Here is a 25,467-nt window from a genome sequence, read left to right on the forward strand (position 1 = left end):
CTGTGAGGACCATTAGGTCTCAACTGCATTTGGTTTCAATTAAGCTGTAACCCTTTTTGTAGATTGAGTCATCTGTAAATATCACTGGTACGTTACGAATCTGAAGGCCTCCTGGAATTGTTCCGGCTCTAAAATGTTCTTATAAAATGACCGTGTAAGTCCGTCCGGATTTGTTTTTTTTTTAGTCTTATAAGTTTATCGGATTCATTGTTAATTTTGGCTGTGGAGCTCAATGCAGCCGACGCAAACAAGGGTGGATCATTTAGTAATTTCGAAATGTGTTCTCCACTATATGCAAAGGTGTCATGATCTGTCATACTTTGAATGAACAAGGCAAAGGAAACGAAGGAAGGACACAGACCTCCCACAAACTCACTATCTTTATAGACAACAATGTAAAGACAAACTTGTCACTTAAAAATTGAAAAATGAGCCCACACAAGGCAGCCACTCACCATCAAAACACTAAACAATGGAAAGGTATAATTTTTACCTCACAACAAACCTCGCGGGTATGCACCCGCTAGACAACCTTGAAAACCAAATGGGGTTCTGGCTCTGTTGGCAGCAAGGCCAAGCCAAATATCATCAATAAACAGAACAAAAGCCAATGCTGCATGTAACTCGTCTACACTTTAGATGGTGAACTGAATCAAACAGTAACACTAGCAACCACTTTTTCCGTTGGATTTAATCCAGAAAATATTTTACTTTTTACATTAAATACTTTTTCAGTTGTTGGAACATATTCATTACAAAAACAGACAAAAATAGCCTACATTAACACCACAATATCAACATTTTGACTAAATTATATGCAATTCAACACCAATACATATGAACTACACTCAACCATATGAACATCTCAGTCATACTATTCATCCATCCTCACTCGACAACATACACATTAAGACAATAATAAACAATCAATAGAACAACAGGCCATCAATAGCCAAAACTTAGCATAGTTATAAATCACTACACTTTGTTATTTAGAAAAGATTGGCCAAGGGCAGAAATGTCTACGCGTTTCGAATCCCTTTGTGTGCGGGGATTCTCATCAGGACCAACACTTTGCTGTAACAAAGCAGAGAAAATGTTTTACTAAAATGATCCCACACTATTATGTTGTGACTGCATGCATTTGGCTTAGTTCTTACCTTATACTAAAAAGCCGACACATTCAGAGATGTTACTACTTGAATCCATAGCCTGAATAGATAAAAAACCAACAGAATGTCAACTCTTCATATTTCTGTGCCCACAGCGGCAGACTATTTATCAAAAACTGGCCCATCTTACTTGTAAGGCTGTGGTGGGCGAGAGCCTGGAGAGCCAGACGGTCTTCTCTCCTCACTTGTATTTCATGCAGCGACGGTTTCTTAATAAATCACCAATCTCGACATGCACTTTAATCAAAAAAACATGAACAATGTCGTCTGTCAATTGGCGCCCTTCGTGGTGCAAGTTTGTTATACTGTGATTCTTATAGAAAGATTGCAAGCTTACCTCGGGGAGTGTAAGCGAGAAAGGTCTAACGATCTTCCTTTTACGCTGTACTTCATACTGCGGCGGGTGTTCCAAGTGGGGGTGCGACCCAAAGGGGACTCTGGTACTGCGGAGAATCAATCTCGGTGTGGGTTCAATCTACAGAAAAACGGACGGAGCCGGTCGGTCAAATATGTGCCTGCATATAAAATAATGAGTTGCGCGGCCGTGAAGGTAACTTTGTGCCAACCAAAGTTACCAACTTCGTTCAAATCAAGACAGAATTCATTGAGTTCTGCCGTAAAATTCGGCTAAAAACCTTCTTTTCGGAAAATCCCATAGGAGACACAATAGAGACAACAGGATTAAAGAAGAAATCAAGGTTTTGTCCTCCATCCACCAAGGTCCCTAAAGAGGTCATAACCTTTGAAAAAGTAATCCTTTCAGCAATAGCCGAAGCTGAAAAACAAAAAAAGAAATATACTAAACCTAACATCACCAAAGCTCAGAAAGAGGCTTTACTTGACCTGAAAAATGATTCATCGATAATAATAAAACAAGCCGACAAAGGCGGTTCAATCGTCATATGGGCAATGGAACGTTATACAACAGAAGTCAATAGACAATTGTCAAATGAACTCTGTTACAAGAAGATACCAAAAGACCCCACAGGTGAATTACAAGGCAAACTTTTTCATATACTTCAAAAAAGGTTTTGACCAAGGATTTTTGGGCAAAAAAGAATATGACTATCTGAAAAATACACATCCTCGAACCCCAATTTTTTACGTACTACCAAAAGTACATAAAGACCAGAACCATCCGCCGGGGAGACCAATAGTCTCTGGGTGCGAATCATTAACAGAACCCATCTCAAAATTCGTGGACTTTTTCCTAAAACCTTTCATGAGTGAGGTTAAATCTTATCTAAAGGATACTACCGATTTTCTAAACAAACTAGAGACAATGGACTTTGATGAGAATACGCACTTTCTAGTGACGCTAGATGTTACATCACTCTATACGGAGATACCGCAGGATGAAGGGCTAGCGATTATTCAAACATTTTTGGACAGCAGATCTAAACCTGAGAGAATTCCTACTGAATTCATTATGGAATTAGCAACCTTTGCCCTTAAAAATAACTACTTCTGTTTTAAAGACAATTTTTTCTACCAAGTTAAAGGAGTGGCGATGGGGTGTCCCTTCGCCCCGGAATTGGCAGTGCTCTATATGTCCAAATATGAAGACCGATTTGTCCACAATAACAACCCCTTTGCAGATCATATTGGAAGTTGGGTCTGTTACATCGACGATGTTTTTATGATTTGGACTGGAGAGGAAGACAAGCTACAAATGTTCTTTGATTGGCTTAACAACAGAACACCTGATATTCAATTTAGTATGAATTACTCTAAATCCAAAATGGCATTCCTGGATGTAGAGGTGTACCCAGCAGATGGATGCCTAATGACTACACTATACAAAAAGGAAACGGACAGAAATAAAGCTTTGCATTATTCAAGTAATCACCCACGCAGTTTAAGAGACAACTTGCTCTATGGGCAATTCCTGCGCATTCGCAGAAATTGTTCATTCAAAGATGAATATTTCTCACATGCAGAAAAGCTAAAAGTCAACTTACTAGCGAGAGGATATCCGAAAAAGCTTTTGAAAAAAGCTATCAAACGAGCCTGGTGGACACCGCAAGAGGCTTTACTTGAAAGACGCGAGAAACTGAAAACTGAGAGAATTGTATGCGTCTCCACATTTGGTCCAACATCCAATTGGTTTAAAAAAATCATTAATCAAAATTGGCATCTGGTAAAAAACCTTGACAAAATGCTAAATGAAATCCCGTTATTTGCTTTCAAAAAGGATAAAAGCATTGCCAATCAGATAGTGCGAGCAGCACTACCTAGAACTAAAGGCCCAGATATAAGAAACCTGTTATGCCTTCCACCTATACAGGGACACCACAAGTGCGGCACATGTGTTTGCTGTGACTCAACCATTGAAGGAAACCTGTTCTCCCACAACGGCTTGCATTGGAAACATGAGACCTTTTCCAATTGTAAATCGAAATTTGTAGTTTATGGCATTCGTTGCCCATGCAACAAATTGTATATTGGAAAGACCAACCAGGAGGTAAGGAATCGCATCCAGCAACATAAATCAAGAATTCGTAAAAATGTGCAAAATGCACCACTGGTGAATCATTGGTATTTGAAGAACCACACAGAAAGGGAATTCAAATGGACAGTCATCTCCAAAGTGGAACAAGACCAGCGAGGTGGTGACTTGGACGAGAAACTACTCAAAAGAGAAGCCATGCTCATCATCAAATTTAATACGTCTATCAATGGATTAAACAAACTCTCTGAGATTTACAATCTATGAACCTGCGAAATCGATGTGTCCACAAATAGTACTGATGAAGTGGGTTCCCCTATTGGTTCTATCGTTCCTAAATGAAATACATGGTAAAAACTACAACTCCCATCTGTTGTGTAGTTCAGTTGCTTGTACACGTTAGAACGCCTAAACTCCTCCATAAGTTTGACCAGTCCGCATCAAGGCCACCTAATCAAAAGACTCGAGCACGCATGCTCTCCTGGATGCAATTCATTAAGTCGGCCCTTTCCATTAATTTTGGTGTGTTTTTAATAAAAAAAGAAAAAAAACGCTTTGAAACAACAGCCAAAAACTACAACTCCCATGTGACTTGTAGTCCACTGACGTGCGCACGACATCAACACCTAAATGAATGCTGGGACCAGCCGTTCACAGCTCGCACCAATACGGAGGACAGCCATTGAAGCGAAGAGACTTGATCATTCGTGCTCCTTGAGGTAAGATTCCCCTGCCTCCTTCACGGCCGCGCAACTCATTATTTTATATGCAGGCACATATTTGACCGACCGGCTCCGTCCGTTTTTCTGTAGATTGAACCCACGCCGAGATTGATTCTCCGCAGTACCAGAGTCCCCTTTGGGTCGCACCCCCACTTGGAACACCCGCCGCTGTATGAAGTACAGCGTAAAAGGAAGATCGTTAGACCTTTCTCACTTACACTCCCCGAGGTAAGCTTGCAATCTTTCTATAAGAATCACAGTATAACAAACTTGCACCACGAAGGGCGCCAATTGACAGACAACATTGTTCATGTTTTTTTGATTAAAGTGCATGTCGAGATTGGTGATTTATTAAGAAACCGTCGCTGCATGAAATACAAGTGAGGAGAGAAGACCGTCTGGCTCTCCAGGCTCTCGCCCACCACAGCCTTACAAGTAAGATGGGCCAGTTTTTGATAAATAGTCTGCCGCTGTGGGCACAGAAATATGAAGAGTTGACATTCTGTTGGTTTTTTATCTATTCAGGCTATGGATTCAAGTAGTAACATCTCTGAATGTGTCGGCTTTTTAGTATAAGGTAAGAACTAAGCCAAATGCATGCAGTCACAACATAATAGTGTGGGATCATTTTAGTAAAACATTTTCTCTGCTTTGTTACAGCAAAGTGTTGGTCCTGATGAGAATCCCCGCACACAAAGGGATTCGAAACGCGTAGACCTTTCTGCCCTTGGCCAATCTTTTCTAAATAACAAAGTGTAGTGATTTATAACTATGCTAAGTTTTGGCTATTGATGGCCTGTTGTTCTATTGATTGTTTATTATTGTCTTAATGTGTATGTTGTCGAGTGAGGATGGATGAATAGTATGACTGAGATGTTCATATGGTTGAGTGTAGTTCATATGTATTGGTGTTGAATTGCATATAATTTAGTCAAAATGTTGATATTGTGGTGTTAATGTAGGCTATTTTTGTCTGTTTTTGTAATGAATATGTTCCAACAACTGAAAAAGTATTTAATGTAAAAAGTAAAATATTTTTTGGATTAAATCCAACGGAAAAAGTGGTTGCTAGTGTTACTGTTTGATTCAGTTCACCATCTAAAGTGTAGACGAGTTACATGCAGCATTGGCTTTTGTTCTGTTTATTGATGATATTTGGCTTGGCCTTGCTGCCAACAGAGCCAGAACCCCATTTGGTTTTCAAGACAGACCTATTTAAGCACAAGTTTCGAAGCAAAGACAAAAGAAAAATTCTTAAGGCTACGTTTTGGCATTTTACCGATCCTCACGCACCTACCACCCTGGGAAAGGACATCAGGAAAGCATACTTGCCGCCTCTGTGGAATGGGAAGTGAGGATCTTGTACATGTCATCTGTATTTGCCCAAGTTTAATGGACATTTGACGCACTCTACTTTGTTCAACTTTTAAACAGAGCGGCATTAGGACTTGCAGGCACTGATTATGTTACATCGTTATGCACTGGCCAATAGGATGGAGACCCAGGTTTGGTCCTGCCCTCATGCCACATTGTTAGTGAACTCCCTGTTAACAACTGTACATTTTGGTGCAACCATGCATGGTGCATAAATCAAAAAAGATGGATGGATTTAATGTGATTTTAATATAATGTTTATTTTTTTAATTGTGAATGTTAATTAACTGAACAATACATTACTACTACTACTAAACAGATAACATGTCATCAGTGTCTGGTTCACTGGAAAAAGAGATCAAATCTATCTATGGAGAACATCCCTATTGTTTGTACATCTTGTGGTTAGCTGATTTTAACGCTCACTGCTGCCATAAGATGTGCAGGGTGGTGTGTGGTCTTGCTGATGGGGAGGGGTAGGTACTCTCCCATTTTACTACCAATTAATATGGAAATCAGCTCAATAGACTCTTAATAACTAATAATCTAGTTATATTAAATAAGAAAGACCTATATACAGGCCAGTTGGAAAAAACTTTTGAGAATCATGGATAATGGCTTGACAATAGATTACATATTGGGCTCTGAAGGACCCAGTGAACGAATTATGCAAATAGAATTGAATCACTAAAATGTTAGTGTTCAATTGCCTTCATAGGCATCCTTAAATGGGATGAGGAGCCTAAGCACCCAAAGGAAAAGGCTTCTAAACCAGTACTAACAAGGAGAAACAGCTTTACCCGTAAGTGGGATAAGGTCAATAAAGAGGAACTCTTTAACTTGGTTCTAACCCAGATGCAAACTGAAGTCTAGACCAGTGGTTCCCAAACTTTTGACTCCTGAGGACCCCCATTGAGTCACCACTGGAAGCCGGGGACCCCCAAGCAATTTGTATGATTTAAATTTCAAACATTAAAACAGTAATTAAAAAAAAAAATAAACACACATGTGCACACAAAACAAATACTCACATTACTAAGGATTTTACGGGCATATTTACAGGCCCCTATTGCCATAGGAATGTCACTTTTTGTGACGATCCTGTGGCGATAGGGGCTTCGGGTTATCTACAAGGCAGTGTTAAGCAACATCACATGGTTTAACACTGCTTTGTAAATAAGGCCCCCTTTCACGCAATGCTTAGCGTGAAAGGGGTGGGCAGTGGGTGTTGCGGTGGACCTTCCATCGCAACACCCATTGATTTTGATGCTGCCCCCTATTTACAAGGGCAGCCTAAATAGGAAGCAGCGCCAACATTTGCACCAGGGAGAACCAGGTCTTAACTTGGATAAACTAGGAGAAATGCTTTATTTCTCCTCGTTTTTGCTTTTCCCATGTGTGCTGCCTTGTGCAGCACACATGGGAAAAGCAAAACGCATTGGATTGTTTATGTTCAGGAAGGTGACCCTTCCTGCAAATAAACAATCTTTAAAAAAAATTGCATTTTGTAACTTCCATGTGTGCTGCATTAAGCAGCACACCTAGAAGTGACAAAACTGCATTTCAAAATTGTTTAGTGCAGGAAGGGGGGCCTTCCTGTACATAAACAATCTTCCCTTGCACGCGGACACCCTTGCACTATGGTGCAAGGGTGCCTGTGTTGCCGCTACACTGCTAAGTGTAGTGCCAGCATGGGAGGAAACGCAGGGCTGTACCATATTCTTGTAAATATGGTGCAGTCCTGCGTTTCTGAAGTGGCGGAGCATGTCGTTAAGCCAAGGAGGCTAACGACACGCTCCGCCACTTCTGTTGTAAATATTTTTCTTAGTATTTTATATTGAAAGAATTTGCAAAAAACTAAACATTCTAATGGGAAGGTTGGTGCTGCATCTCTGTGACCAACGTTTAAATGGTTGGTTTTATTTTGCAGTACGAGGCTCCTGCTCCTGCCAGGGCCAGACTGGAAACCCAAAGCAGGCCTGGCAAATGTTTTCAGACCAGTCCCCATACGGTGCACCCCAAGTGCAGTGAGTGAGGCTGACTACTACAAAGGGGGCTTTGGGAGGCTTTCCCCCTAAAGAAATTTAGGAAACAATGTTGCAGTCTAAAACACATTTATCATTATATATTGAATTGTATTAGCTTTTAACGAATAGTAAATGAAGTCCTTACTATGCACCAGGGTGCGACAATCTTTGTTGGGGTTCTTCAATGGTTCCCTTATTATCACTCTCCAACAGTACCTCTCATCTCTTCATAGTGCCGGTTGTCACATGTATTTTATTTGTTTTATAGCATCTCTTGTACCATTGTAGGATGTCAGAGCACTTTACATCACACACATATAGAGACAATGAATCGTACGTGTAAATCAGTGTAAACAAAATGTTACATAAGGTAAAGGGGACTACAAGGTGTAGGATTCACATGCCATACATACAGGTAGGCATTTTTAAAGAGTGCTTGGTCTGGAGAAGCACAAACTTGGGATTCTGAACATAACGCATTGGTCAGCATTGACTTTAACAATAAAAATGTATGTCCACCCAAATAAACTTTTTTAGCAGCATCAGGATAATGAAAGACTGGGAAAAAACATAAGATACTAACGTGTGCCATGCAGTTTGCAAGCAGCTCTTTGATGAAAGTTTACAGGTCACTGTGCTAGATTACAGTTGTCACTTATGAACTGCACAGTAACAAAAGAATTTCTGTGACAAAAACAGTAACCCACTCACCTATGCACATAAAATACTGTTTTTTAAAATGCATGGTACACGTTCTTTGCAGTAGGCATATTAACCCTCTGTGCTACATTAGATAACTCAAAGCTGTCACTGGACAAAACTCTCATCTCTCGCCAGCAGGTACATTAATCACTGGTATTATCTTGACACATTTATTGTTGCTTGAAAACTGCTAATTATAGAAGGAACTTTGCAGTGCTTTCAAAACTGCTGCCTGCAGACCCCCTGGGAATGTCTCACGGACCCCTGGGGGTCCGCGGGCCACAGTTTGGGAAACACTGGTCTAGACCATAATCCTGATCCAATATGACTGACACGGGCATATGATGGCTTATTGGGCTTTATAAAAAAGCAAAATGACATGCCACAGGCACTTTAACCAGACATCAGCAACATGCTGTTTTGATGCAGTCTGTATCTAATCCTTAAAAAATGTACATGCCGCCCTTAGGATATCCCCAAGAAACAAGAGTCTAGTAGGCGTATCACCCAATGCAAGCCAGAGTACTCAACTCAACTTTATAAATGTTTTTAAAAGTTTCTGCTAAAATGGTGGTAGTTATTTGCACGCCATGGTTCGAATACATCACTGCACAGCTTTTTGTTACATACCCACAAGACATGCCAGAGACGATAAGGTTGGTGGATAAAGAGACCGCCAGTACAGTTTCCCATTTTATAGTAACACGACATGACAGAAGCGACAATATTGCTTGACAGCGAGACCCCCACACCAACAGCTTCCCACAGGATTAGTTCCCCCTTCTCCCTGCTAACTTGCAATGTTAACGGATAGGGTGATAAAATAAAGAGAGGGTTGGTCCTGCAATATCTTAAGCGTCATGCCCCGGCAAAGCCCTAATTCAGGAAACACACCTGGTAGGCTCTGCATGTAAGGCTTTAGATAGAAGGGGTTTCCGAATGGTGGCGCACTCTGAGTTTATGTCAGGCTCACGGGGGTGGGTATTCTCGTAAGGAAACAGTTGCCACTCATAATTAAACGGACATGGACAGATGACCATGGCCGATTTGCAGCCATCTCATGCCAGTGGGAGGGACGAGCGTTCAATAAAGTCTCAGTGTATATTTTGCCTGCACTTAATTCAGTGGCGTTCCCAGCGCTTAGCGCACTCTTACTCACTCTCCCAGAAGGGGAACTCCTAAAAGGTGGAGATTTAAATGCCACCATAGATGACACGATCGACCGCCAGCCCTCTAGAGTCCAACGTAACACAACCTCTCGCTTAGCGGAATATGTCGGAGCTCTCGGCCTCATAGATGTCTGGCTATACTGTTTCCCCCGAGAGCAACAGTACACCTTCCACTCTGGAGCACATAACAGCCTCTCAAGGATAGACTATATATTTACGCTGGCAGATAGTCTAGAGAAGATAACTGAAGCAACTCACCTACCTAGAGGCATCTCTGACCATTGCCCAGTTCTGATTAAGTATACAAAGCACATTCTAACCCAGCGACAAACCTTTCCAATATATCCGGGCTTCTTAAGAAATCCTAAGATCCTAAAAGGCGTAACTAATGAGACACAGCAATATTTCAAAGAGAACGAGCATTCGGCCGACTCCCCAGTGATTCTTTGGGAGGCTTATAAGACAGTTCTCCGAGGCCAAGCCATCTCATTAATTTCGGGCCATATAAAAGACAAACGGAAACAGATAGAAGCCCTAGAATAGGAAGTGGACCACGCAGAATTGACGCACACTCTCAACCCTACTGCAGATACGGCCCTGGCCCTAGACTTAAAAAGAAAAACCTCTAGAGAATACACATGGGAGGATGCAAAGACCAGGCTCTTAGGTACGCAACATAAAGTATTTGAAGTGGGAGATAAAACAGGGAAACTTCTGGCATGGTTAGAGAAGTGAGAACGAGCTAGTAGATGGGTGACGCAACTGCAAACAGATGGTGAGGGAATCACAACTGATCCACAGAAGATAGCAAACGCGTTAGCGGAGCATTATAGCAATATCTATACAGCGACCTCCTCCACAATGATTGAGGACAGGCAGGCACTCCTCAAGGATATCCAAATGCCCACACTAACACCCGAAGAAGCCCTCACGCTTGAGGCTGACCTCCCAGTAGACGAATTGTCATTAGCCACAGGAGCCATACAATCAGGGAAAGCGTTGGGGCCTAACGGCCTTCCCATATAACTCTTCAAAAAAATGGCAACTACCATTGCACCGCATCTAATAAGTATGTATGTAGCCAGTCTAGAACAAGGAGAACTCCCCAGGGATCAATGTACGGCGACAATAGTGGCTATTTACAAACCCGGGAAGCCTGCCCAAAACTGTACGTCCTATCGGCCCATATCACTGCTAAATGCAGAGGCCAAAATACTAGCTAAGATGCTGGTGGCTAGATTTACACCCCTTATTACTAAAATAATACATCCAGACCAATCCGGGTTCATCCCCGGGAGAAATACGGCCCGTATACCCACAATACAGGAGACAGCTGTTGTTATATCTTTAGATGCACGTATGGCCTTCGATATGGTAGAATGGCCCTTTCTATTTGCCATCCTTAAACATCTGGGCTTTAGCCCCAAATTCTGTGCATGGATCCAGCTGCTATATACTAATCCCCTAGCTCATGTGGCAGTGAACAGCCATGTTTCTTCAAATTTTCCCTTGGGGCGTGGCACTCGTCAAGGATGCCTCCTCTCACTGTTACTATTTGCTTTGGTATTGGAGCCCTTGGCAGCAGGGATACGGAGGTGACCCGTGGCATCCGCTGGACAGACAGAGGGGTGGGAGGATCGCATATCCCTATATGCAGTTGATGTACTCTTATTTATGGCATCCCCCAGCCATTCCATTAACTGTCTCCTAGATGTCTGTGAAGTATACAGCAAATTCTCAGTTTACACCATCAACTGGATGAAGTCAATCCTATACGTCCTAAGCGGTCCCCCGCCAGGACTTCCAAAGGGATGTAGTCTGCAAATCGCAGAAGGATGCTTCAAATATTTGGGAATCTATATCACGCCTTTACCTGGGGAGTTCATGGAAGAAAATCTCATACCGCCACTGCAACAATTCCGCCAAGATGCAAAACATTGGCAATCCCTCCCATTGACATTGCCGCACTATTTAAGATGATGGCGCTTCCCAGGTTTCTCTACGCCCTGCAAAATACCCCGTTTCCAGTTCCCCCATCCTATTTTAAGGCCATTGAGTCAGAAGTAAATAATTTGTTGTGGGGCAGAAAACCCCCCGCATAGCCATGCAAAAACTCATAAAAGGTTGGTATGATGGCAGAATAGTTCTTCCGAACATACAAGTCTATTACTGGGCTTCTCAACTAACTGTACTCAGTCACTGGATACACGCCCCGCAAACAGACCCAACGTTCTGCTCAGACAGACACAGCTTGGGAGAGGGAGGAGTAATGAGAGCGCTTTATACTAAAGCATGCAAACCACCCCTATTAGGACCTACAGCACACACAGTCCAAGTATAGCACTCAGAAAACTAGGCTGGGCCGGTGTCATAACACAGATGACCCCACTTTGGGAAGCACAACAGTTAGGCAGACTCAGTACTACTAAGGGCTTCAAACGGTGAGATTCCATTGGAATCTCCGTGGTAGGCGATCTATGGACTAAGGGGGAGGTTGTCACCTTTTTCTACCTTCAAGAACAATACGAGATGGCATCCTCCGAAATAATCAGGTATACCCAGATTAGACACGCATTGCAGACAGCTATACCAGAAGGTACTATACTCCCAGAAGCCTCCCCATTGGAGGATAGGCTCCTAACATAATATATGGACAAGAAGGCCATTTCCCTCACTTATCGAAAAATTATCAATAATCAACCTTATCCGACACAATCTCTCCGTGAAAAATGGCAGACTGAAGTGGGCGACCTTGACGAAACAAATTGGCAAGAGGCGCTCACCTCCCCACGCGAAGTGGCGATGTCCTCCAAACTGAGATTAGTGCAATTAAAGATACTACATCGCATTTACTATACAAGAGTAACCCTACATAAAATAGGGAGGACTGTTAGTACACTCTGCTTGAGACAATGTGGGGCAACCAGTACTTTCTACCATATAATATGAGAATGCCCAGAAATAGCGACCTACTGAGGAACAATTATGCGAGTCCTCACGCAAGTTAGTGGGGGGACTGTCGAGCCGGAGCCTAGAAGATGTCTCTTAAATATATGGGAGCCAACCAATCTCAATCATGCGGCACAAGATTGGGTCACACTGAGTATGACGTACGCAAAACGAAACATAGCCAAACACTGGGGATCACACACTTCTCCAACATATCGAAAATGGAGCGGATATATGGATAGTGCTATGGTGGCAGAAAGGGCAGCGTACATACATCGAGGATGCCCCAAAAAGTGGGAAAGAGTGTGAGGAAAGTAGAACGCTTACAGGGGGAACATTTGTGCTCCATCCCCGAGTGAATCAGATACAGACTCAAGCTAATTAAGTGGGTGTGGAAACATGTCGAACACTGACCAAAATGTTAAATGTAGCAACTGTATATTTTAAGAGACGAACCACTATAAGATAAAGCATGCTTTGTATATCGTGACTTCAATTTGTAACCGTACACTTGAAATTTTTTGTTGCTAAATTTATAAACAGAATTTCTTTTTAAAATGGTGGTATTTGCCAATGCTTGTTTACATTTTGAGTGAAAAGTAGTGATTTATGTTTGACCTAAAAATATATATCTTTGTACAATGGATTTTTTTTGTTTGGTGTATAATATTCATAAAAATAAGATGTATTTTTATAAATTGGTGTCTGATTTCTTTTAAATTACAGGCCCTGTGTATGTGTGGTGCCTCTTTACTAGGCACTTAAAAGTGAGTAAGTTAAATATGCCAGTTGACTAACTCTCTTATTCCTTTGTTTTTTTGTTTTTTTATTTTAAAGAGTTTTGTATAGGGCGAACAAGACCACATATGGGTAACGGAGCGCTTTACATCTTGGCAGTTCAGCGGGTACACCCCGTGGAAATCATGACACAACCAGATAAAAAAAGAAACATACACAGATCATGATAAACATAACAGATCTATAGGGAACAAATGAAAGCAAATGTATCTTAAGATGACTGGGAACTAGCCCAAAAATGTATTCATCAGTAACTCTTTGACTTCCTTTTTGAAGGAAGCCGTGAAATTATTAAGTCTTATTTCAGGTGGCAAGGCTCCAAATTCTTGGTGCAATACCGAGAATGCTCCATTGTAAGTTTTCTTTTTATGGAATTTTGGGGGTGTGTGCATTAAGATGCTATAGCCTCTAGAGAAACGAGAGCCCCAGAAATCTCAAGTTTTGCACAAGATGAATTGGGGTGTTGAAGTGTAAAGCTTTATGCGTCATGCAAGCAATTTTCAGATGAATCCTTGCTTCATACAGGAGCCATTTAAGAGATTTCAACTCAAGCGTGATGTGTTGATAGTGTTTGGAGCCTGTAATGAGCCTTGCAGCAAAGTTGAGAGAGGCCCTAAGTGGTGCCATCTTTGCTCTAGGAAAGCTGCAGAGGGTAGCTCTACCATAATCCAGTTTAGAAATCACTAGGGTTAGCACTGCATTTTTGAGGTCGTCATGGGGTCGGAAAGGTTTTATTTTCCGCAAGACTCTCAGTTGGAGGTTTGCACCTTTGGTGAGAGCACTAATGTGTTTTTGCATGTTCAGATGTTTGTCTAGAATTACTCCCAGAGAGCTCGCAGAATCAATGATATTTGGAGTGCAGTTGAGAGCTGTGAGTTGATGCATCCATTCTTCAATTTCTGGGGAGTAATTGGCTTGGTCGATAAGGAGAAATTAAGTTTTGAGGGCCTTTGGTTTCAAGGGATTGAGAGTCAACCAGCTTTGTGTTTCCTGAAGAGCTGAGTTGAGGGACCTTATGCCCTCCGGGGAGGAGACTTTCAGGTACAATTGGGTGTCATCAGCAAACATGTGGTAATGGATGTTGGGCAAATTCAGGATTTCTGTTAGAGGCTCCATGAACAAGTTGAAGAGGGTGTGTGAAAGCGTGGACCCCTGTGGGACCCCCAGAGTGAGCGGAGCAGTTTTTGACAGAGCCTTATTCACCTTAAGACTTTGTGTTCTGTTGTGAAGGAATGAGGAGAATCAATTTAGCCCAGTTCCTGATAGACCCATCCTGTGCTCCAGTAGCTCAATAAGGGTATCATGTTTGACTATATCAAAAGCTGATGATAAGTCAAGGAGGATCAGAAGGTATGAATCATTTGATTCTAGCTTTCGTAGAGCAAGTAAAAGCTTAGCCAGAGTAGGAATGTTGGAAATGGGACAGGAATTGTCAGGGTTAGTGTGGTCTGCCGTTGGTTTTTTAAGAATGGGGGTGACCTGCCCCGATTTAAGGCAATCTGGAATCGTATCTTGAAGTAGAGAGGCATTAAGTATCCTCATCCAAAGAGGGAGTAAGGACGATCTGATTTCCTTGAAGAGATTCAATAGCAAGGGACTGCTGAAATGATTGGATGGTTCCAGAGAGGCCAGAGTTTTGTGAATGGTGCTTTCGTCCAAGGTTTGCTAAATGCTCCAAGCAGCATTATTTTTGGGCAGGAGAACCCGAATTGTGGGGGGCATCACCAATCCAGAGGTAGGATAGGGGACAGGAAGGTTCTCAAAAGCTACACTTAGTTCCAGTACAATCTTTGTTGTCTTTTCCTGGAAGAAGGTGGCAAATCCCTTACAATTTGGCTGCGCACAGAGATCCATTGGTTGAGGATTAGGTTGACTGTTAGATTGCAGCTTGATGAGTTCAAGCAATTTATTTGGCGGTTCTTTGCTTGCTGCAGTTGTTTTCTGGAATAACTGGCTCTAGAGCATCTGAAGCTTTTGTTGTATGATTTCTCAGTGATCTCAGCTGAGTGAGGTGGTCAAGGGAGGGAGAGGATAACTTCTTTCAGTATTTAAGCTACCATTGTACCAGGGCTTGGAGATTTTGGAAGGCATTCTATTTAGCTGTAGGGGTGCCATTGAGTCTAAGATGTTAGCCATGGAGCTAATTAAGTTCTTTGACATCAGACATATCCAGAGGTTGGGACATGCTGTTATCAATGCGTGCAGTCAGATCATATAAGTTAATGTTTTTAAGAATTCTTTGCCAGTGTCTAGGTTTCTTTAGCTGAGATTTGCAAGTCTCACTGACTCTGTGATGAGGAATGAGATGCAGTGCTGGTCTGTCCAGTCACATGGGGCGATAGCTTCAAGTTAGATAGAGTCTATCTTACCAATGACCAGATCTAAAATTGTTCCCTTGATGTGGGTAGGTCTATTCATATTTCAGTGACATTCAGGTCTGATAGGTAAGATTTGAGGCTGTTGACTGACGAGTCATTCTTATCATTCCAATGGAGATTAATGTCTCCAAGGAAGATTTGGGTGCCATTGTGGACCACGTTCGATGAGGTGATTTCCATGACTTTCTCTAGGAAGGGGAGGTTGTCTTGTGGAGGGTGGTAGAGCAAGTGGAAATTACAGGCTTGCCTGTTGTTGCATAATACTTCGAAGCACAGGTATACGCATGATGGCATGAGATCAGCATGAAGTTGTCCTATTGATAGATTCTTCCGATGTATACAGGCAATGCCTCCCCCTTGTCACCGGATCTGTCTAGCCTGATGATGTCAAAGATAGGGGACGCTATTAGGTCAATAAAAGGTGCAGAGGAGTTGTTGAGACAGGTTTCAGTCAACACTAGAAGGTATTGATCATGAGCCAGGATGAGGGCAGCGATCTCAGCAGCATGTTCTACTGCAGATCTGCAGTTGAGAAGCATGCCTTTGAACTGTGATTTGGGATTGGCTGGGTGAGGAGTAGTGGTGGGGACAAGAGTAAGGTTCTTCTTATTTAAGGATCTTACGTTAACCGAAGGTTCTCTAAACAGGTCAGAGTGGATTGCTTCAATTAGGCAGAGATTCGATGTGTTAGCAGCATGAGACGGGTCATAAGAAAGTCTCTGTGTTAACAGCATAAGATGTATCATGAGACAGAAGAAGGGAGATGATATCCTTATCTTGAAGTGGGTCTTTGACTCTGTAAGGCAGAGATGGGTCATTCGGGAGGGGAGAGATTTCCTATTTGTGGTGTGCAAGGGTCACTCGTGAGGGGGTCACAATGGGTGAGAGATGTGCTATGGGCCTGGGGCGAGGATCATAGGCAAGTGTGTAGTTGAGGTACCCAGACTTCGGGGGTCCACTAGATTTCTGATTCTCAGATAGCTCCGTGGTGGGGCGTAAGAGGCTTAGAACATCCGCCAGGAGCTGGTGAAGGGTAAGTGCAATCTCATCCAGTCTAGATTCAAAAGCTGAGTGTGATCTGAATTCTGAAACTTGGGGAAGGGAGCTATGCTGAGATGGTGGGCTAGAGGAGGAGCAGATAGAAAGCTGCAGGGGCGAAGTAAGGATGAATGGTGAATCATTAGGTGGGAAGATTAGTGCCTGGTTAAGCAGAGGTGCAAGGGTCCTGTGATTCCCTTTGCTGTCCTGGTTAGGGGGAACAGGGTAAGGGTGTGACACTGGAGTGGCTATAGGAGACACATGGGAACAGCAGGCATTTCCACCATAATGAGCGTGGGGTTCGGGGAAGTAGAAGGAGTGAACGTATGTCCTAATGGGTTACGTGCCTCAGACCTGGTTCCTCTAAGAGAGTGGTGAGCATGTTGATTCATAGGGGAATGATTGTAGCGGGATTCTGGTCCAACTGATGTCATCACAGTGTTGCTATTCAGTACACTGGTCCCACTAGCGAAGCAAGGAAGGGAAGGAGAAGGATCATCTGAGATGCTGAGACCATGAGAGGCCTCGATTATTGGATTTCGTGGGTTGCTAGAGGAAGTAGGGGGATCCTGGGAGGGTGAGGTTTCATTGCTTGATGATGGGGAAGATGGAGTCAGAGATAGCCATGTCGTGGGCAGATGATTGAATAAGGATGGTCTCATTGTTATACAGTGAGATAGTTGCTTCAACTTAGAAAGTATGTGAGGAGGTCACCGAATGTCTAAGACCATGAGCAGTTTTCCTGGATGTGGTGATTTGTAGCAGTGACTAAAATGCTGACCTCCATTTAGCACATCTTTTCGTAAAGAAGATCAGAAAAGTTAGTGTCTCACCGTTTCTTATGCAGAAATAGAGATCTGAGATGAGGGTTTCAGGGTATGATTTTAGGAGTCTGTGTTTGAAGTTTTTAGATGCATTTTTGATAGGCTCAATGGTTAAGTAATTGTGTGAGTGTTGTGGCCCGCAGGCTCCAAACTCGTAGAGATGGACCTTAAGGATTTAGTTTTAGTACTTCTAAATGCTTTAAACTTTAGCCTGACTGCTCAAAGCCACGGCTACCCAGGGTTAAACTAAAGGTTTTACAGACAAGCCTTAGTGGACCCACGATGTTATTGGGAGTTTTGAAATGATTAGATTACTCTTGCACTGGTCAGCCTCATAAAGGAATCCTAAAACTGCAAAATGGTTGGGGAACTCTTGTGCTGAAGCAATGATGGATGCTGTTAGAAATGAGGGTCTCTAGTTGGCAGAGGTATGTACCTTTGTCCAAGTACTTGCTTCTAGTCAGGATAAGGGAGATACACACCTCAGCTAACCCCTGCTCACCCCCTGTGTAGCTTGGCACAAGCAGACAGGCTTACCCCAAATGCAATGTGTAAAGTATTTGTACTCAAGACACACAGTAACACAGTGAAAACAGCTCAAATGGACACCATACCAGTTAAGAAAAATAAATATCTTTATCTAATCAAACAAGACCAAAACAACAAATATCCAACATACAGGTATCGAATTATGACTTTAAAACGGGCATTTCAAAGACATAACTTGCAGAAACAAAATTGCTCCAACTGGGACTATTCCAAAGTTGTGACAGGCTTAAATCCAAAGTATGGCGCCAACTGCGAGGTGCGCGGCGCTGGGCACGGAGTCACACAGGCCCCAAACAACAGTATCTTGGAAAACGAAGTCTATGGACTATGCACGTCATCGTGGAGGTGCGGGATTGGTGATAAGGTTGAGGCCAGTGCCCTGCTTGCCACAGCGGAGGCGTCGAGTCCGTGAGGATGCGAGGCATCAAATCCAGGACAGGGGTGGTTAGGTCGCATCGGCAGTGAGGCGTCAATTTCGGTAAGGCAATGCTCCGTGATAATGGGATGCAGGCGCTGGCGGTGATAGTGTCAGTGCGAGTGGTGGCATCGGGAAGGCCGATAATATCCGGCCTCAACAGGCATCGAAGGGCATCGGAGCTGCGGAGCAGGCGTGGCGGTGGGTCGTACACTTCACGAGCAGTGCCCCTGGCCTCGGTGAAGGTCGCGGCATCACGGGCGGCTTTGCTGATGTTATCAAAGTTGTTTTTCTTGCTTTGCAGCACAAACTATACAGTTCTCATGGCCCAGGAACTGAAATTGGTGTCCTTTTGAATTCAGGAGTCCACAGAGGAGTTTAGGTGCTGATCAGTGGTAGCAGGTGAAGTCTTTGTGTCCCTGAGACTTAAGAACACGAGACCAGCACACACAGGCCCTTGGAGATTCTTCTTCAAGCAAAGTTCCAGTCTTTTTCCCCTCCTTGGCAGAGCAGCAACTGCAGGCCAGCCCAGTAAAGCACACACAACAAAGAGGCAGCACTCCTCCATACAGCTCTCCAGCTCTTCTCCTTGACAGAGAGTCCTGAAGTGATCTAATCCTCTGGAGTTTAAGGTCCAATACTTACCCATGTTCTCTTTGTTCTCTTTGTGCCAAGGGTCTCTGAGCCTAGTCCAAACTAGTTCTGTCCTCTCTGGTGCAGCTTGACCACAGGAAGTGGAGACAGCATTGTGCAAAGAAACAGCCTATTCAGGTGCAACTCCTCCTACCACTCTAAATGCAGCCAAGGTCTATTCAGTCTAGCTATGAGTCACCGAGGAAATGCAGGACACACATCAACCCCCCTTGTGGCTGTCTACAGTGAATGCACATCCCCAGCTCCTGTCACTCAAAAACTAGACAGTCAATACACAAAGCAGCAGACGCATGCAGAATGGCCAAACAAGAATATGCCTACTTTCTAAAAGTAGCACACAATTTAAAAACCATCTTCTTAAAAAGATGTGTCAGTAAATTATGAGTTCAGAGAGCCTAAACTCCATGCCTCCATCTAATCCCAATGGAAAGTTATAATTGTAAGATATTACAAAGTAACTCCGATGCTAGCCTATGGGACAGACAGCCTTTCAATAGTGCAAGCCAAAATACACAGCATTTCACTATCAGGACATGGCTCACTGACATAATATCGTCAGTCAGAATATCGAGGTACCAAAATATCGATACCAAAATATCGTTGTTAAAAATATAGTTGTATAAAAATATCGATTTTTTTAATGTCTTAAAAAGAATATAAAATTAATTAAATCATAAATATAATTAAATAAAACATAGTTAGAATTATAAAAAAAAGAAAAATTAATAAATATAATGTAAAAACATATTTATATATATTAACTTAATAATATTAATACATATGCATTCAATTTAATTATAAAATGTTAAAAACATAATTAAAAGTATAATTATATATATATATATATATATATATATATATATATATATATATATATATATATATATATATATAAATAAACCTGTAATATAAATATAAAAATGTATTTGATATATAATAAATTATCAAAATTATTAATATTTTTTAAATAATATTTCACACTACTTATAAAAGTAGGGGAAACGTTGCATTGCGTAGGGGATAAAATTACTATTCCCACTCCAACAAGTGTTACAGTAGGGAAAGTGTTGCATAGCAGGAGGGGAAAAATGACTATTCCTACTCCAGTGAGTGCAACAATAGGGAAAGTGTTGGATAGCGGGTGGGTAAAAATTACTATTCCCACTCCAGAGAGTGCAGCAGTAGGGAAAGTGTTGGATAGCGAGTGGGAATAATTTACTATTCCATCACCACCAAGTGTAACAGTAGGGAAAGTGTTGGATAGCGGGAGTGTAAAAATTACTATTCCCACTGCAGTGAGTGCAACAGTAGGGAAAGTGTTGGATAGCGGGTGGGTAAAAAATCTATTCCCACTCCAGCAAGTGCAACAGTAGGGACAGTGTTGCATAGCGTCTGGGAATAATTTACTATTCCCACTCCACCAAGTGTAACAGTAGGAAAAGTATTGGATAACGGGAAGGTAAAAATTACTATTACCACTCAACCGAGTGCAACAGTAGGGAAAGTGTTGGATAGTGGGTGGATAAAAATTACTATTTCCACTCCAGCGAGTGCATAAGTAGGGAAAGTGTTGAATAGCGAGTGGGAATAATTTACTATTCCCACTCCACCAAGTATAACAGTAGGGAAAGTGTAGGATAGCGTAGGGGATTCATTTAGTATTCCCACTCCTGCAATATAATTAACACTAATTAACAATTAATTAATGTAAAAAAAATAATTTACCTCCCACCATATTCCCCTATATATGTCACCATCAATATTGTAAAATATTAATCAATTAAAATAATTAAATATCAATTAATTAATTAACTAATAACAATCAACAATAAAATTAATAACGATCAAGTATCAAATAATTCACACAATTGACACTATAAAATAACTTTAACTAAATATTATATAAAAAATATTTAAAAATATAATAAAGGGGGGGGGGGCCTTGTCAGGCCACACACGAAGATAGCCGCCCCAACGAGGATCTCCGCTTGGGGACGAACTCCTGATGGAGGTGGCGCTCTTTCCAGCACTACCGTGACTACAGCAGCGACGCTTTTGAGAACCCGAACAAGGCAGCTTCAACTGGTCTGAATTTCGGGACCAAATGAGTTCCCATAAGGCACTTTTTCTCTCGAAGACTGCCTGAGCTCATAAACGCGCGTTGGGCCTTATGACACAGTGAAGCACCGGCTCTTGCGTGGCTGGTGCGTCGCTTCTGCCGCCTTCATGTGCGAACTCCGATATTGCGTATCCCGGTCCCGAGAAGAAAACGCACTTCCGGGCTCCGGTTCGTCCCAAATGCTTTAAAGACTAAACAAATGGAATTCCTCACCATTATGCGCTGACATTTTTCCTCCGATACATGATTCTTGCCACTATCTATTTTGGAGTGAGGTGTACTTCTTCAAGCTCCACATTGTTATTATTCTAATGACTATGCACTAAAGCGTGAAGCGACGCTCTTTGTGGTACATTATGCGCTAAGCGCCAATTGTTTTGAACACTTTATCAGACTTATACTTCATCTTTAATTGACTTTCATGAGGTCCTGTGAGTGTTTCCCTTGCTGTTGATAAGTTAAGACCACTACATTTATATCCTGACAGATTTGGAATAGTGGTGTGTGAGGGAGACTTCTGACATACTTCACACACCAAGTATTTCAAATAATTTTTCAGCCTGCAGTGAATTTGCAAGACGACTCGGATGGCATCATATACTATATAAAGTCTTAACTCAAAGGTACTACTGCAGGGAAGCAGTTTTTAAATACGTCTGTGAGATACCTGTTTTTTGGGGGGGGAATTTGAACTTTTTGCTGCAATATTGATAAGCATCAGCTTAAGCAACTCTTCGCTCTGCTAGATAAGTTATTGCTTCACAAATGTCTACTCACAAGAACGGAAACAAACCTTCCAAGCAACCCCTTTTTGCAGAGGCGCTCAAACAATCACATACCATGTCTGCGAAAGGTTCAGTTTCCCCAACATCTAACACACCCTTGGTCATCTCAACGCATTTTACACGAAGTCTCGTCAATCAGCTCTCGTCTGACGGATAGGGACGCTAATATCTTTTCTCTCACGACAGAAACCAAATCAATTAGGGCAGACCTTCTGCAATTCCATACCAAAGCGGAAGGATTGGACCAACGATTAACTTTAGTAGAAGCTAGACTCAAATCAGTGCAAAGCAAGGACCAAGACCTATCATTTTTCCGCAGCAAGCTTGTGGATTTGGAAGACCGAAACAGAAGGGATAATATTCGATTTCTTGGTTTCCCAGAAAAAATTGAAGGTCAGAATGCTCGACTATTTTTATGTAATATACTTCCCACCTTCTTGGTATCACCTTTGAACCATTGTTGGAAATCCAACGTGCTCATAGAATTGGTCCACCACACAAACAAACAGATTCCCGCCCAAGACGCCAAATTGCCTGCTTTTTACGACATGACCAAGTACGACAAATATTGATGGCAGCACAAAAACAGGGCTCCTACAAATATGTATGGTCAAGAAATACGCATGGCTGCTGACTTCTCAAAAGAAACTAATGAAAGGAGAAAGGCATTTCTATCTAGGAGACCACAACTCAGGCAGATGGACATAAAATATGGTCTGTTTGACCCTGCTAGTTTCTGTATCACCAAAAATGGTGAATCAAAGGATTTCTATAATCCTGAAGACCTACAACATTTTCTAGATAGTATTTTGCTTCAAGATATGGACGTACAACATCCTCCTTCTGATCAGTCTATCTCACGTTCTAAATCCTCTCAACAGCCTTCCGACAATCGACACCGCAGCACCAGCGAAGTTCATCATCGTGGCCGAGACATCGAGAGATCAATCCGTACCCATGAGGACAAATCTTCTGCTTTACAGACAGTCTCTACTTTCACACAAGATCATCATAGGAACAAATCTCGATCCCCTCTAAAATCTGCTTCAGCTGGAGAATAGGCTCTGATGTTATCTTCTTATTATTACAGCCTTGTCCTTTCATAACGTACTTTCATGAATTTCTTTAGGCTCTAGACAGATCAGTACTATCCAAGATCTTTCTATATACCACTATTCTATCTCTGCTCATATTAGTACCTATAGTCACTTCTATACTTATATTATATTCAGGTTTTATCAGTATATTTATTGCATCAGATTTACAGTAGTCTAAAGTACATTGATATCGTCCTTCATGAATTTCTTTAGGTTCTAAGATAGGTAAGTATTATTCTTGGTTATATATATCTTTTTATATACATTGTTATTATATCTTTGATTATATTTATATTCATAAATCACCTACACGTGTACTCTATTTAGGATTTATTCATATTTTTTAGTATAAGCCTACAATGAGTTTAAATTATATGATTTTTATAATATTGAGGGCGCAAAATATTCATGAATATATTTACTATTTTACCCTCTCTCATACAAGTCATACTTGGAGATAAATTGCGTTCATTCCTAAATTCACCTCTTTTGAGTAATAACTTTTAATAAGGTCTGTTTCATTCTATATCAGATATGTTTATAATCATTATTATTTGCATAAATACAAATCTTTTGAAATGTATTCTAGTTTTTCCCCTTTATTTTCACGGTTTTATTCTCTTGAATGAGTTCCTATCCTTGGCGGTGCTCTAGTGAGGCCAGACCCACGGTTGAAAGTTAGAGGTATTCTGATTCCTTAGAATAGTTTGACCTTCTTAATATACTTCTATAGGAACTTTCTTTTTCCTTTCTTATATCAACTCTTATTGTTCTATACAATATTTTGTAGGTGTTATATTGTTTCTGTTTTTCTATCACCTTTCTTTTCCACAAGTCAATAATCTTTGCTTTGGGTACTAAACTTCTTAACTTTATATAAAACTTTTATTCTCTTACACTTTTCTATTACATATCAGCCAGAGTGCCCCCCTCTTTCTCTTCCCATCCTGCCCTATTCCCTCTCATTGTATTCCCATTAATTTATCATTTCTCTTACTTTGACTAATACATTGATTGCTGAATTCCTAATCCCTTTTGACCGTATCTCAGAATGGCAAGTACTTATTCACTATCTACCATCACGTGGAATGTCCATGGCCTCATTCATTACATTCAAAGGAAGAAAGTACTTTCTTATCTCCATTCCAAACATGTAGACATTGCTTTACTTCAGGAAACAAACCTTGATGCACTTGAATCTGACAAATTTTGCAGAGATTGGGTGGGGAAGGTCATTCACAGCAGCATTCACAAAAATGAACCCACAGATACTAGCCCTGTCCGCAAATGTGGAGTTGCAATTTTTATTCGTAAATCACTCCCAGTCACGATCTCCAAGACCTGGCCGGATCCTGATGGCTTATATGTAATTGATAAATTACGTATTTGGAATTCTTAAATTTTCTTGGGATCAATCTATGATCCGACTGGCACTAAAAACTCATTTTTCCTTCAATTGAATCGTCTTCTCAGAGAGATTGAATCCTCGCAATACCTTATTGGTGGGGATTGGAATCTGGTACGAGATCCTATCCGAGATAAAACAGGTCCGTTTGATGAAGTAAATGCAGCGGATAGAGCTATCTTAAATGATATACTCTCGGATAATGGTTTGGTTGACCATTGGTGTCTTAGCCATCCACAAGACACAGAGTATACGTTCTTCTCTCCCTCGCATGGCATATTTTCCCGCTTAGATTATTTTCTGGTATCACACAAAGCGGTCCATTTGGTCACAGAGTCTCATATCCTAGAGGCAGCCTTGTCTGATCATTCTCCTGTCCTTTTATCTCTAGATCTAGGTCTATCTCGACCAGGGCGTAAGCCATGGCGCATGAGCAATCAGCGGCACAGGACACCCAAGGGTAAACTTCAATTCCAATACCATCTCCAAGATTATCTCTCTATTAATCAGGACTCTGTCACTTCCAGCAGGACGGTGTGGGCGGCAGCAGAAGCCACTATTATGGGTCATTTAATGCGTGATGCAGCGCTCACTAATAAGCAGAATATTGCAAAGCAAGCAGAATTAGAATGAGACATTAAATCTTATTCTCGCCTATATACATTAGCTCCTACCTTGCATAATCACAAATTATTAGAACTAGCACGCATGTCCCTAAATAGTCTTTTTACTTCTAAAGCTGAATATGCTCTGCAAAAAATGAAGGGGCAACATTACGAACAAGGGGAGAAGGCCGTGCGGTTATTAGCTGCACAACTACTTGAAAGAGAGGCAGCAATGG

This window comes from Triturus cristatus, chromosome 5_2, assembly GCF_964204655.1.
Source record: "Triturus cristatus chromosome 5_2, aTriCri1.1, whole genome shotgun sequence".
Taxonomy (NCBI): domain Eukaryota; kingdom Metazoa; phylum Chordata; class Amphibia; order Caudata; family Salamandridae; genus Triturus; species Triturus cristatus.